The sequence below is a fragment of the Cebus imitator genome, unplaced genomic scaffold (assembly GCF_001604975.1).
Source record: "Cebus imitator isolate Cc_AM_T3 unplaced genomic scaffold, Cebus_imitator-1.0 Scaffold42, whole genome shotgun sequence".
Taxonomy (NCBI): Eukaryota; Metazoa; Chordata; class Mammalia; order Primates; family Cebidae; genus Cebus; species Cebus imitator.
This window is the reverse complement of record NW_016107357.1, coordinates 11,579,491-11,590,765: the sequence shown is the minus strand read 5'-3', so window position 1 is coordinate 11,590,765 and position 11,275 is coordinate 11,579,491. Positions and strand designations below refer to the sequence as shown.

Genomic DNA, 11,275 nt, shown 5'->3' with positions numbered 1-11,275 from the left:
TATACAAATTTGCCTTTTTAAAGTAGGATCCTTCAAACAAAGCATGCTTACGTACATACCTCGTTGAATATGGGCTGGATTTCAGGGACTGATTCACTTCAGAGGAGCATTCCTCTTTTTTCTTAGTCTCTGAAATTCCTGGTTTTCTTTGACTTTAGTGAGATCCTGCATTTTGGAGGCCCCTTGTGGAGCACCCGCTGAGGAGTCCAGGGCTCTAAGGGTGTGTCCAATGGGAACAGCTCAGCCTGGTCTGCTGCAGGCAGCAGGTACTGCAGCTGGACGGAGTCCAGGGAGGAGGTGTCGCCTGAGCACGCAGCTCCTACCTCTCCAAGCTCTGTCCCTAGAGAGTGCAGCCCAGACCAAGCTGGGATTCTAAATTCTTTCGGCTACAGGGGTGAGGTGGTCAAATGTGACAGATTTCTGTGTCCCCCAGATAACCTGTACGCATCACCCCAAAGCAGCTAGTCATCTTGAGAAAGTGTCACAGGTTCTGTGTAACTGAGCTGAATGAATTTGCAAAGAGGATGCATTCACACATACAAACCTGCTGTCTTCCCCTGAAGAGGGTGATACTGAGAGAGATACTAAAAATAGCTAAAGAATTGTTTTGTTTTTAGAAATAGAGTCTTACTGTGTTTCTCAGGCCGGAGTGATTGATCATAGCGTACTACAGCCTCAAACTCCAGGGTTCAAGCTGTCCTCCTGCCTCAGCCTCGCAAGTAGCTGGGACTGTAGGCATACCACCACGCCCCACAATTTTTCGTAAACTTTCATCCAGCTAAAACACAAAAGTTCACTCTTTGCTTATTAAACTGCATCAGAATCTCATGCCTCAGCAGCAGCAGCATCAGAACATCCTATATCATTTTAAAACCGTATCTTCTTTTTAAAAACATCTATTGAATTACAATATACATATAGAAATTTACATAGAGCGTAAGTATACAGCTTGGTAAATTTCATCAACAGAGTTGCCTGTGTAGCCAGCACCTACGTCAAGAAACCAAGAAGCAGAAGTCCACCCGGGTGCCCCCCAGCCCACAGTCACCGGCGCCTTTCCCAGCAAGGGTAGCCTTGCTTCATCCTGCTTTCTAACACCCTGGGTTGGTCTCACCTGCTTTTGTTCTTTATATGACTCTCGTGTGTGGCTTGTTGGCTCAATATTGTGTTTGTGAGGGTCAGTCCTGCTGTCGGTGGGTGCAGTTTGCTGTCCTTGATGCTGGGTAGTGCACTGGGGGACTGCACCACAGAGGACTTATCTATTCTATTGTGGATGCACATTTAAGTAGTTTTCAGGTCTGCACCGTTATGAAAAATGTTGCTTTGAACATTCTTTTACATGCATTTTGATGCACATTTGTATGCATTTCTATTGGGTCTGTACCTACAAATGGAACTTCTGGCTCATAGAGATGTAGAAATTCAGCTTTAGTAACCAGTTGTATTAGTCTGTATTCTGTTTCTTACATAAGAATACATGAAACTGGATCCACCTGCCTTGGCCTCCCAAAGCGCTGGGATTACAGGCATGTGCCACTGTGCCTGGCCACCCTCCATATATTGATTTATGATTTTGCCTGACTTCTGCCTCCCTAAAATGTGTAAAATCAACTGTAATCTGACCACCACAAGAACCACTTACTGAAGGCTTCTCGGGATTGTATTTTCACTGGGTCATGGTCACTCATATTGGCTCAGAATCAAACACTTCACAGAGTTTGTTTTTCCTGTTAACAGCGCTACACATGATCTCTCTGCGCTTTAGCTTCCTCATACATAAAAAGACAGGCTTGGATGATGTAAAGTTTAGGGTACTGCTAACTATAAAATTTTATAAATTATATACTGATTCTAGTTTTAAAAAATTAAAAAATTATTGCAGCCACTGATGATTCACTTATACACAAAATGACGTTCACATGAGTTTGGAATCTTATTAACAACAACAAAAAATGTGTTTATATTCAGTAATGGTCATTTAATCAAATGGCTGCATAAAAATGTCCTGCCTCCACCCATTCTGCATCTGAACAGCAGTCCCGGACAAATCACAGCCGGCTGCGCTGCACGTGGCTGGCTGAGAGGGCACGCAGGCCTCATGAGAGGGGCCACCCTTGTTGGGTAGGGAGGCCGACACAGCGGCTGAGCCACGACTTCACTCTGGCCACACTCTTTCTGTCATTTCCTCTCTGCCAGCTTTCTCCAGGATTTCTCCTTATCGCTCCTAAACAAAATTCTGTAGTCTCACTGTAGTAACTGCATCTTTTATTTTCTTTATTCTGAGGCTTTGACATTTTAGGACCTTGTGGACCCTAGAGCGACTGCTCTTCCCAGATTAACCATTTCCTAGAGAGAGTACAGGACCAACTGCAAGTGTCTTTCATATGCAAACCAACCCATCCAGAGCCCCCACCGCCCCGTCTCCCCTGAGAGCTGTCATGACCTGGCCACTATCCACCTGCCTCTCCATGCCCCAGAGCATGCTGAAATTATTCAAACCAGCCAAGCCTAACCTTGTTTGCCCTTGCCAGTTCCTTCCTATAGAAACCACAATAAAGGTTCTTGCTCACAGGCCCTCCCACCCCTCTGCTCCTGACCAACCCCAGTGCTTCCCCAGGTGGCATGGCACAGAATGCTCTCTCTTCCTGGATCTATGAGAAACAAACTATCTTTTCAATAGCAGATATTTCCCAATCTGTTGGCTTTACTATATTTAAATAATAATAATGAAACCTATATTTAAAAACCTACGGTGCACTAATTCCCTGAACGCTGTCTCCAACTTTGGCCCCAAGGTCTTTGTGCCGCCTTTCATGGCACCATGAACTGCCTTTGCATGCTGCTTCCTTTCTGTCCCCAGATTGGCCTATGACAGATGGACACCAAAGGTTTGCTTCGTCCCCACATCTCTTCTGGCTCTGACAATGACACTTCTCATTATGTCTGCAGGGGCTACTGAAGCCGTGAACTCAGATTGGCTACAACTTTGCAACTACCATCCTGAGTGGCAGTGGCCATCAACCCACATACTCATCTCTTCCTGCAATTGAATTCCATCATTTCTGCTTATGCAGAAAGGTCAGAGCTCCTTTTTGATTCTTGGGTAGAATTTTGCCACTCAGGCCTTGAAGGGAGGACTGCCTAACCCACCATCTGTTTCCTGCTGCCCAGCTCCTCTTCCTTGCCACATACTCATCCTCTCCTGGAATTGAATGCCATCATTTTTGCCTGTGCAAAAAGGTCAAAGCTCTTTTTTGATTTTTGGGTAGAATTTTGCCACTCGTGTCTTGAAGGGATGAGGCGACTCCTCTACCCTCTTCACATCTGCACTTGGCCTCTTGGGTTTGCAGGTCTGGACTTCTCGTGTGAGCTGCAAATCTCCACACACACCCCTCTCACAGGTCCATATCCTGCTTCCTCGCAGCCCTGGCCATCTGCTCCATGGCCTGGCAGACAGCATCTGGCACCCAGAGTAGTAAAGTGGAAAAGCCCCACAGGTGCGGTGAGTCCCCCGCCATCTCAAGACCAGCAAGACTATGGACTCAATCTGCTAGGCCACTGATGGGTGAATACTCCTACCAGAAACTCAGCACCAAGCACAGGTGCTGGATTACTCAACCCCCAACAATTTCAGGACTTGCTCTCCATTTCTATGGCCAAAAACGTCGACATTCACCTTGAGTCCTAAGTCAGTCTCTGGCTCACCCCTGGGTGATGCTGCACTGCAGTTGAAGTGGCTTTTTCCTAGTTCCTGGAGTCAATGCACAGAGCCGCTAAAATTCCACCTTAATGTGTACAGCCTTTTACAGTTTGCAGGCCTCACCTATATACTGTCTTATTTCAACTATGCGAAACAGCCGGAGAACAGGTGGGCAGTAATACAAAGCGATGGTAGATAATACAATTATAAAGTTAGTTTTCTAGATCAATTGGGGGAAAAGAATGACGAAGAGAAGGAGGAGAAAAGAGTTCAATTTGTTTTAAACAACCAGTTAATTCATAATATAAAGGTTTTTTTTTCTCAAGATCAAGAGTAGTGAGATATTTATAGAATAATAATTATTATACTTATATAATGAGTTATAGTTTTTTGTTTTGTTTTGTTTTTGAAACAGGAGGCTCACTCTGCTGCCCAGGCTATATTGCAGTGGTGCGATCCCAGCTCATTGTAGCCTCTACCTCCTGCCTCATCCTCCCAGGTAGCTGGGATGACAGGCGTATGCCACCACACCCAGCTAATTTTCATATTTTTTAGTAGAGACGAGGTTTTCACCTTGTTAGCCAGGCTGGTCTCAAACTCCTGGACTCAAGTGATCTACCTGCCTCAGCCTCCCAAAGTGCTGGGATTACAGGCGTGAGCCACGGTTCCCGGCCACATAATGAGTTACAGTTTATAAAATATTTCTGAGTCTATTCTCTTATTTAATTATCACTACAAAGCTAATGAAAGATTGATGCTTTATCCCTATTTTATTAATGAGGAAACTGAGGCTCAGAAAATTAAATTTAGAAAGCATTCTCAGTTGAGTATTCATTATCAAATGAATTAAAGTAGCCATTATAACACGTTGAAATGAAAACAAGCTCATTTATGGCTTCTTCACAAAGTTCTAGCTCTGCCTTTCTGTCCTTTTTCTTTTCGTTACTTCTCTGATTCTGGAAAGTTCTGTCCCTAAACCCATTTCCATGCCACCGTGCATCCTGCACTAGGTTGCCATGCTCTGAGAGGATAGAGGCGCAACCCAGGTGGGTTGGGGGTAGGAAAGAAGTGGAGCACAGAAAAATATTGATTGGGGGTCGAAGGATGGAGATGTGGGCTCAGGCAGCAGGGGTGTCATTTACAAAGCGTTCACTCATGGAAGCACAGACTTTTGGGGAAGACCATACAGTGAATACACAACTTAAGCTCGGCAGCCAAGTTGGATGAGAAAATACCTCTTGTCCCATTCCATGTAGGTATTCTTAGAGTATATCTGTTGTTTCTCTGGGTAAGGGCTTATAGAGTAAATCATTTGTTCATTCACTCATTTGAGACACAGCAGGGACCCCTCTTAGAGATCATATGTCCCTGAATTGCTTTTTAAAAACCCAGACCCCAAACAAATGGATCTGCTGGCATGTAGACCTCAGATAAGAGAAAATAGAGGATTGAACTCTGATGGCTTTTCTTTTTTCTAAATTTCTTCCTGAGGGCTCTGGAGGATGTCACACCTACAAGCCAGAGCTAACATTCTTTTCTGCTGATTTAAAAAAAAAAAAAAGTATTTTGTAAGAGACAAAGTCTTGTTCTGTTGTCCAGGCTGGAGTGCAGTGATGCAATCACACCTCACTGCAGCCTCAAACTCCTGGGTTCAAGCAATCTTCCTGCTTCAGCCTCCCAAGTAGTTAGGACTGCAGGCATGTACCACCATGCCTGGCTAATTAGTTAAAATATTTTCCATAGAGATGGCGTCTCACTATATTGCCCAGGCTGGTCTTGAACTCCTGGCCTCAAGTGATCCCCCACCTTGGCCTCCCAACATGCTGGGATTATAGGAGTGAGCCACTGCACCCAGGCTAATCCCAAATTTTTAGACAATGCTTTGCTTCCTTAACTAATCGCAAATCAAAAAATCTTTCAATCCACCTTTGACCTGTGGGTCCCCACTTCGAGATGTCCTGCTTTTTTAGGTCAGAGTGATGTATAGATTTATGACTTTGCCTGTAACCTCTGCCTCCTTGCCATTAAAAGCCCTTACTTGTAAGCCATCTGGGAGTTTGGGTTTTAAGTGCCAGCTCCCTGATTCTCCTTGCTTGGCACCCTGCAAAAAATGCCTCCCCTTCTCCGACTGTAATCTCAATGTCAGTGTTTGGCTTTGCTGTTCTGAGCAAGTGGACTCCAGTTCAGTTCAAAAACACATTCACTCATTCAATGAATGCTGTGTTGCCAGCAGCATGCCAAGGACACAAAATGACACCACAGCCTTCCTCCCCCTAGGCAATAGTGAGTAGGGGTGGCAGACATCTATAGTGACACCTGGGAAGGATAACCATCCATTTTACCCTGAAAGGAAGTGACCCTCCAGAACAGGGATCAAAGTGAATGGTCAGGGCTACAGTGACTTCCTGGAGGCCCAATATTCTTTCACTTTCCAGAATTCCTCTAAGTTCATTTTTTGCGAAGATTTTGTGTTTTGTCTTATGTCAACTTACCAGTTGAGACCATTTCAATAGGTAGGTGGGCATTAAGGCATCTATGCAGTAATATTTGTTCTCTCCACACCATAGGGCAACTCCAGTCCCCTCTGTGCCCCTGTGTCACACAGGAAACTGGGTGCTTGGAGGAATGAAGCCCAGATTGAATGGGAGAGTAAAATTAATCAAAAGTTTACATCCCCCCAGGCGAAGAAAACCTAAAATTGGGACCTCTTATAAGGCTAATTTTATGCCACACACACAGCCTGAGGCCATGGGGGAATGTGATTAGAAGAGAAATAAATCACAACACAGTTAGAGCTGGGTGGATTCCCTCCTCCTCCCTGCCTCCCCACCAGCTAAAGGAGAGCAGCTGAGCCTTTGGAAGCAACAACACCCTAAATAGAGATAAAATTTCACACATATGCTCTGCAGATTTTCAGAAGATGAAATAATAAAGTACTTGTGATAGCACATGGCCTTTCTTGTATTATTTTTCAAAGACTGCTAGGTTTAACCCCCTATGGCTTGTAAGCTGCCCAAGTAAGTTCATAAACAATAATATTATTCTAATGCCTTAAGAGGCCATTGACCACTCTTTGCAGTAAGGTTACAAAAAGTGCTCATCACTGAGGTTGCGGGCCTTAAGGATTCCTGGCTCAATTTAAATCTAAATAATTAAAACACTTCTACAATACAAGCTGTATTAGATTGCTAGGGCTGCTATAACCAAGTATCATGGACTGGTGGCTTAAACAACAGACTTTATTTTCTCAGTCTTGGAGGCTGGAGGTTCATGATCAAGGTGTTGGCAGGGTTGGCTTCCTCCAGGGTCTTTCTCCTAGGCTTGCAGATGGCCGTCTTCTCTCTGTGTCTTCACATGGCTCCTTCTGTGCGTGTCTGTGTCCTAATCTCTTCTTGTAAGGCTACCAGTCATATTGGATTAGGGCCCACCCTAGTGACCTCATTTTTAACTTAATTTTCTCTTTAAAGACCCTATCTCCAAATACTCGAGGAGCTGGAAGTCAGGGCCTCAGCATATATATTTTTGAGGAATGCAGTTGAGCCCAAAACACCAACCAAAAGCTACTGTTCACACAAAAGCAATGATTCATGTGTTTCTCTTTCTGTATAGACATAGGCCTATGTAGAATTCTGTGTTCTGGTTTTTCCATCAACACTCTTCTGTATTCCGCCCCCCCCCTTTTTTTTTTTTTTTTTTTTTTTTTCCTTCAAGGTCTCCATATTTATCTTTCACAGCACAGCTGCCTTGTATCAGGCAAGTGGTATATCATGGACAATATAGGAAAAATAGACACTGTGGACTACCAGAGAGTGGAGGGAGTGGGGATGGGCTAATGAAACTGCCTATCAGGTACTATACTTATTACTGGGGTGACAGGATCTATACTCCAAACCTCAGCATCATGCAATTTTCCCATGTTCTTGTTCATTAACACCTTTGTGTGTAGAATTTATCTATGATTCTTCAGAGTACCACCAAAATTCCCTCTATCTCCAAAAACACTGAGTCAATTTATACTACTATTGCCCAAGCAGCTGCACCTTGAGGCCTATCCCAGTTATTATTGCTATGTAGCAGGTCATCCCAAAATATAGTGTTGCCAAACACCAGTTCCTAATGCTCACTGATGCTGTGAGTTTGGAATGTAAATAGGTGAGAAAATAAATAATTCAGACTTCATGACTATGTTAAATATATTCCTTTAAGTTAGAAAATAAATGAAAGCAAGCCATACGGAAAAGAAAAAAAAACTATAAATTGTTAGAACTCATAAACCAGGCTTGTATAGAAAATGTCATAATCCTGTTAAATTTCTTTGTTTTCCTCCTACATAAGCAGGATCTTAACTTTGGACTTCAAAGCACTAACTCCATTTCTGTGGAATCCTTGTTTTCCGAATGGAAAACATTTTTCCAGCTTTTTGCTTGAATAAACTCTTTAAAGCGGATCCCAATCCTTTCACTTATTTCAGGCTGACATAGGGCATGAGGATGGCTTGTCTCTGCTCCTGATGTCTGGGCCTCAGCTGGGAAGAATTCATTGGCATGGGCTGAAGGCTTCCCTGCCGGAAACTTCCCCACATCTGGTACCCAGGCTGGGTAGACTGAAAAGCCCAGCTCAGTGAGGGCTGTTGACAGGGGCACCTAGACAGGGACTTCCTGGAGGGCCTGGGCTTCCAAGCCATGCTCTGATCACAGGTGAAAACCAGCACAAGCCCATCCAATGCCTAGAGAAGGCACATACACCCCACTTCTCCATGAAGGAGTGCCAGAGGACTTGTAAAAAAAAGTCTACTTAGACTTTTTAAATCTAAGGCTCCACTGAGCCGACATCCCTGTGATTTGTCCACTGAAAATCCCTAGTGGATTGTTCTTAAAGACCACCAGAACTGGACCCACAGTGCTCCCACCTGCCTCCCAGGCTGCTTCTCAGCAGAGCAGAAGCATCACCATCTTGGACAAGCTCCTCATTCTAAGGTTTACCTTAATCAAAAACCACCCAAATCCAAAGGGCATCAGCCTAACGGCTAAGGTCCGCATGACCTTAAACCACAAATAACATCTCCAACCAGAAACATTTCAAACTCCTCCCCGACCAGAGACATGCTAGCCCTGAGATAACCCCACTCCAGCTGGGAAGACGCCATCTCTAAGATAACACCCCTCCAGCTGGAAAGATGTCATCCCCAAGATAACCTCCCCTCCTCCTGGAGACGTTCTAATCCCACCATAAAACTTCTCCCTCACACAGAAATATTCCAAGCTTGCAATAAGCCCCCTCGCCCTAAAACTAACATGTACTCTTAGTCTGTAATAGCAAGCACTCCTGACTGAAATCGGCCAGAAGCCCCTCTCAGGTTTATTTTCTCTAAAATAAATCTGTCTTTAACTGTCAAGCCACATTTCATGTTTCTTTCCTTTAACTCTTACACTTCTCAGGCTGAAGGTCCTTTTGAGAGCACCTGTCGCAGCGCCCTCTGCTACAAGACTTTCCTTATACCAACTCCCACGTCGCCCTCTCTCAATTCCATCAGAACTGGGTCTCCCTGAGGCTCTGCTTCCAAATGCCAGCTCAGCTCAGCTCAGCTCCTCACAAAGGCTCTCTGTTCAGGTCTTTCAGGTCCACCATGACCATCCCTCCTGGATGCATCTAAACAAAAAGATATTATAGGAAGCTTGGAAACATTATGCTGAGTAAAAGAAGATAGTCACCCGAAAGGGCACTTATTGTATGATGCCATTTATACAAAATGTCCAGAAATCTATAGAGACAAAAAAGTCAATTAGTGGTTGCCTAGGGTTAGACTGGGGTGGAGATGGCAGTCTTCAGGGAAAATGGGGAGTTGTTGCTCTAGAATATTGGATTTCTCCGGAAGATTGTGAAAATGTTCTAAAATTGGTTTTGGTGATAATTGTACAACTCTGTGACTATACTAAAAGTCAATGGATTATACACTTTTTAAAAAAGCTTTTTTGGTGGTAAAACCTACTCTCCCAACCTCCTCACCCCCATAGCAAGTGAGTGACAGGTGTCAGAACTATAGGTGCTAGACTCTGCTCCCACCTCTGCCCACTCTCCCTGTGCTCCTCCCAGTACTAACCACCAAGTGCCACCCCAGGAAAAATGGAAGGCAATTTAGCAATGTTCTTAAAAAGCACCTGAGATAATATAGTTTCTATTACTACATAGGTGAGGGAAAATGCATGGTCATAGCCTATTTTATTATTTGATTCCATCATTGTGGTTTTATCTGTTTGTGTCATACTGTCAAACACAAGATTCTAAAATGCCAATCTGTCATACTTATTCTGAGAAGGAAATTCCAGGAAGTTGTTCAAGCATGTTTTCCCCCTGAAACAGCACTGCCTATAAGCACTTTATGACAAGCACAAAGACCCTCCCTGCATCCTAAGTGCTGTCACTGAGAATCCTGTGTTGTCCTCTGAGAATAGGTCTGGGGAGGGCCAGGCATTATGGCTTATACAGCTTTGTACTCCTTTTCCTCTCTCTCAGCGATCCTCTCACCCTGCCATTAGCATCTCATTTCGAGAAGGAGATAGACAGCTATGGGCTGGATGATGCTGAAGCATCTCCCTCCTCCTAGAGCCTGCATCCCTATCCCTCCTGTCCCGCCTCCTCTCCTCCCTTGAGGCCTTTCCAGCCCACCTCACCTTATCTCATGGATTTCAGGGTGCTGATGTCTGGGATCCAATTCCAGGACCCCAGCTCTCATTTGAAGAGGGAGGGAGGACACAGGTTACTTATACTGCGGCCCCACAGTGTCCCTTGCCACTGTCTCAGGGCTTCTCTTGCTCCCTGGGCGCTCCTGTTAGCACAAGATAACATAGTCAAACCTCTTTTGGGCAGGATTCCAACACAATCTCCATAATTCCTCCAGTTCCCAATATGGATTCATGCTGCTTGGTTAAACATATCTGTTTAAAGTAAAAGCCTCATTAATATCCAGGGTTGTAAGCCCATTTTGTTTGGATAACTGCTCGCCTTATTGTTTTATTTGATTTATTCCTCTGCCAAACTCACATCATAAGGTCTCCTCTCCACTTAATTTAGCATCCAAACAAAACATGCCTGTCTCACCAGGCCCAAGCAGTCTTCAGGAATGCAAAGTCGGGAGATCTCACTCTCACTCTTTCCAGCGGTCAAATTTCCCCCTTTCTTTCCCTGGGAAGAGGGTCTCCATGATATTTCAACTCTGGGAAGATGAGGACAACAAAAAGCAAAATACAAAACAATACATGAAGGCTTGTTTTCTGCATGAGACTTGAGAGAAATTGGCTTAAATCCATCAAATTCAAGTTTAATTCTGTTCTGGACCAACCCCACTGCCAGGAACCTTCACCGACAGGCTTGTGGGATCATAGGGATGATCTTCCCAGGAAGAATTGGGAGGATGATGATGGTGGTGATAATGAACATATACTAGTCCTATTCAAATTGATGGAATTATCCCTCCAGGGTCACAACTAACACATGGTCACCTTGGGCAGATTGCAGTGATCCCTTCCACCTCCTCCTGGATGGCTAACAGTCTTTTTTTTTTTTTTTTTTTTTTTT

At 44.3% G+C, this 11,275-nt stretch overlaps 2 long non-coding RNA genes across 3 annotated transcripts in view; both read right to left on the bottom strand.

Annotated features, from left to right (window-relative positions):
* LOC119470849 overlaps nucleotides 1–2,918 on the bottom strand; it is a 13,404-nt gene extending 10,486 nt beyond the window's left edge. The window contains exon 1 of the long non-coding RNA XR_005199820.1: nucleotides 2,906–2,918. This is a non-coding gene — a long non-coding RNA (uncharacterized LOC119470849). The remainder of the gene's footprint in view (nucleotides 1–2,905) is intronic.
* A 5,295-nt stretch (nucleotides 2,919–8,213) lies between these two features.
* LOC108302781 overlaps nucleotides 8,214–11,275 on the bottom strand; it is a 47,243-nt gene continuing 44,181 nt past the window's right edge. Inside the window, exons 4-6 of one of the 2 annotated variants that reach the window (XR_001824514.2) lie at nucleotides 10,742–10,913; nucleotides 10,462–10,526; nucleotides 9,287–9,349 (exon numbers count right to left, since the gene is read on the bottom strand). This is a non-coding gene — a long non-coding RNA (uncharacterized LOC108302781). Of the gene's footprint in view, nucleotides 8,226–9,188; nucleotides 10,914–11,275 lie in introns of those variants that run through there. The other variant, XR_005199809.1, reaches the window with a different exon arrangement.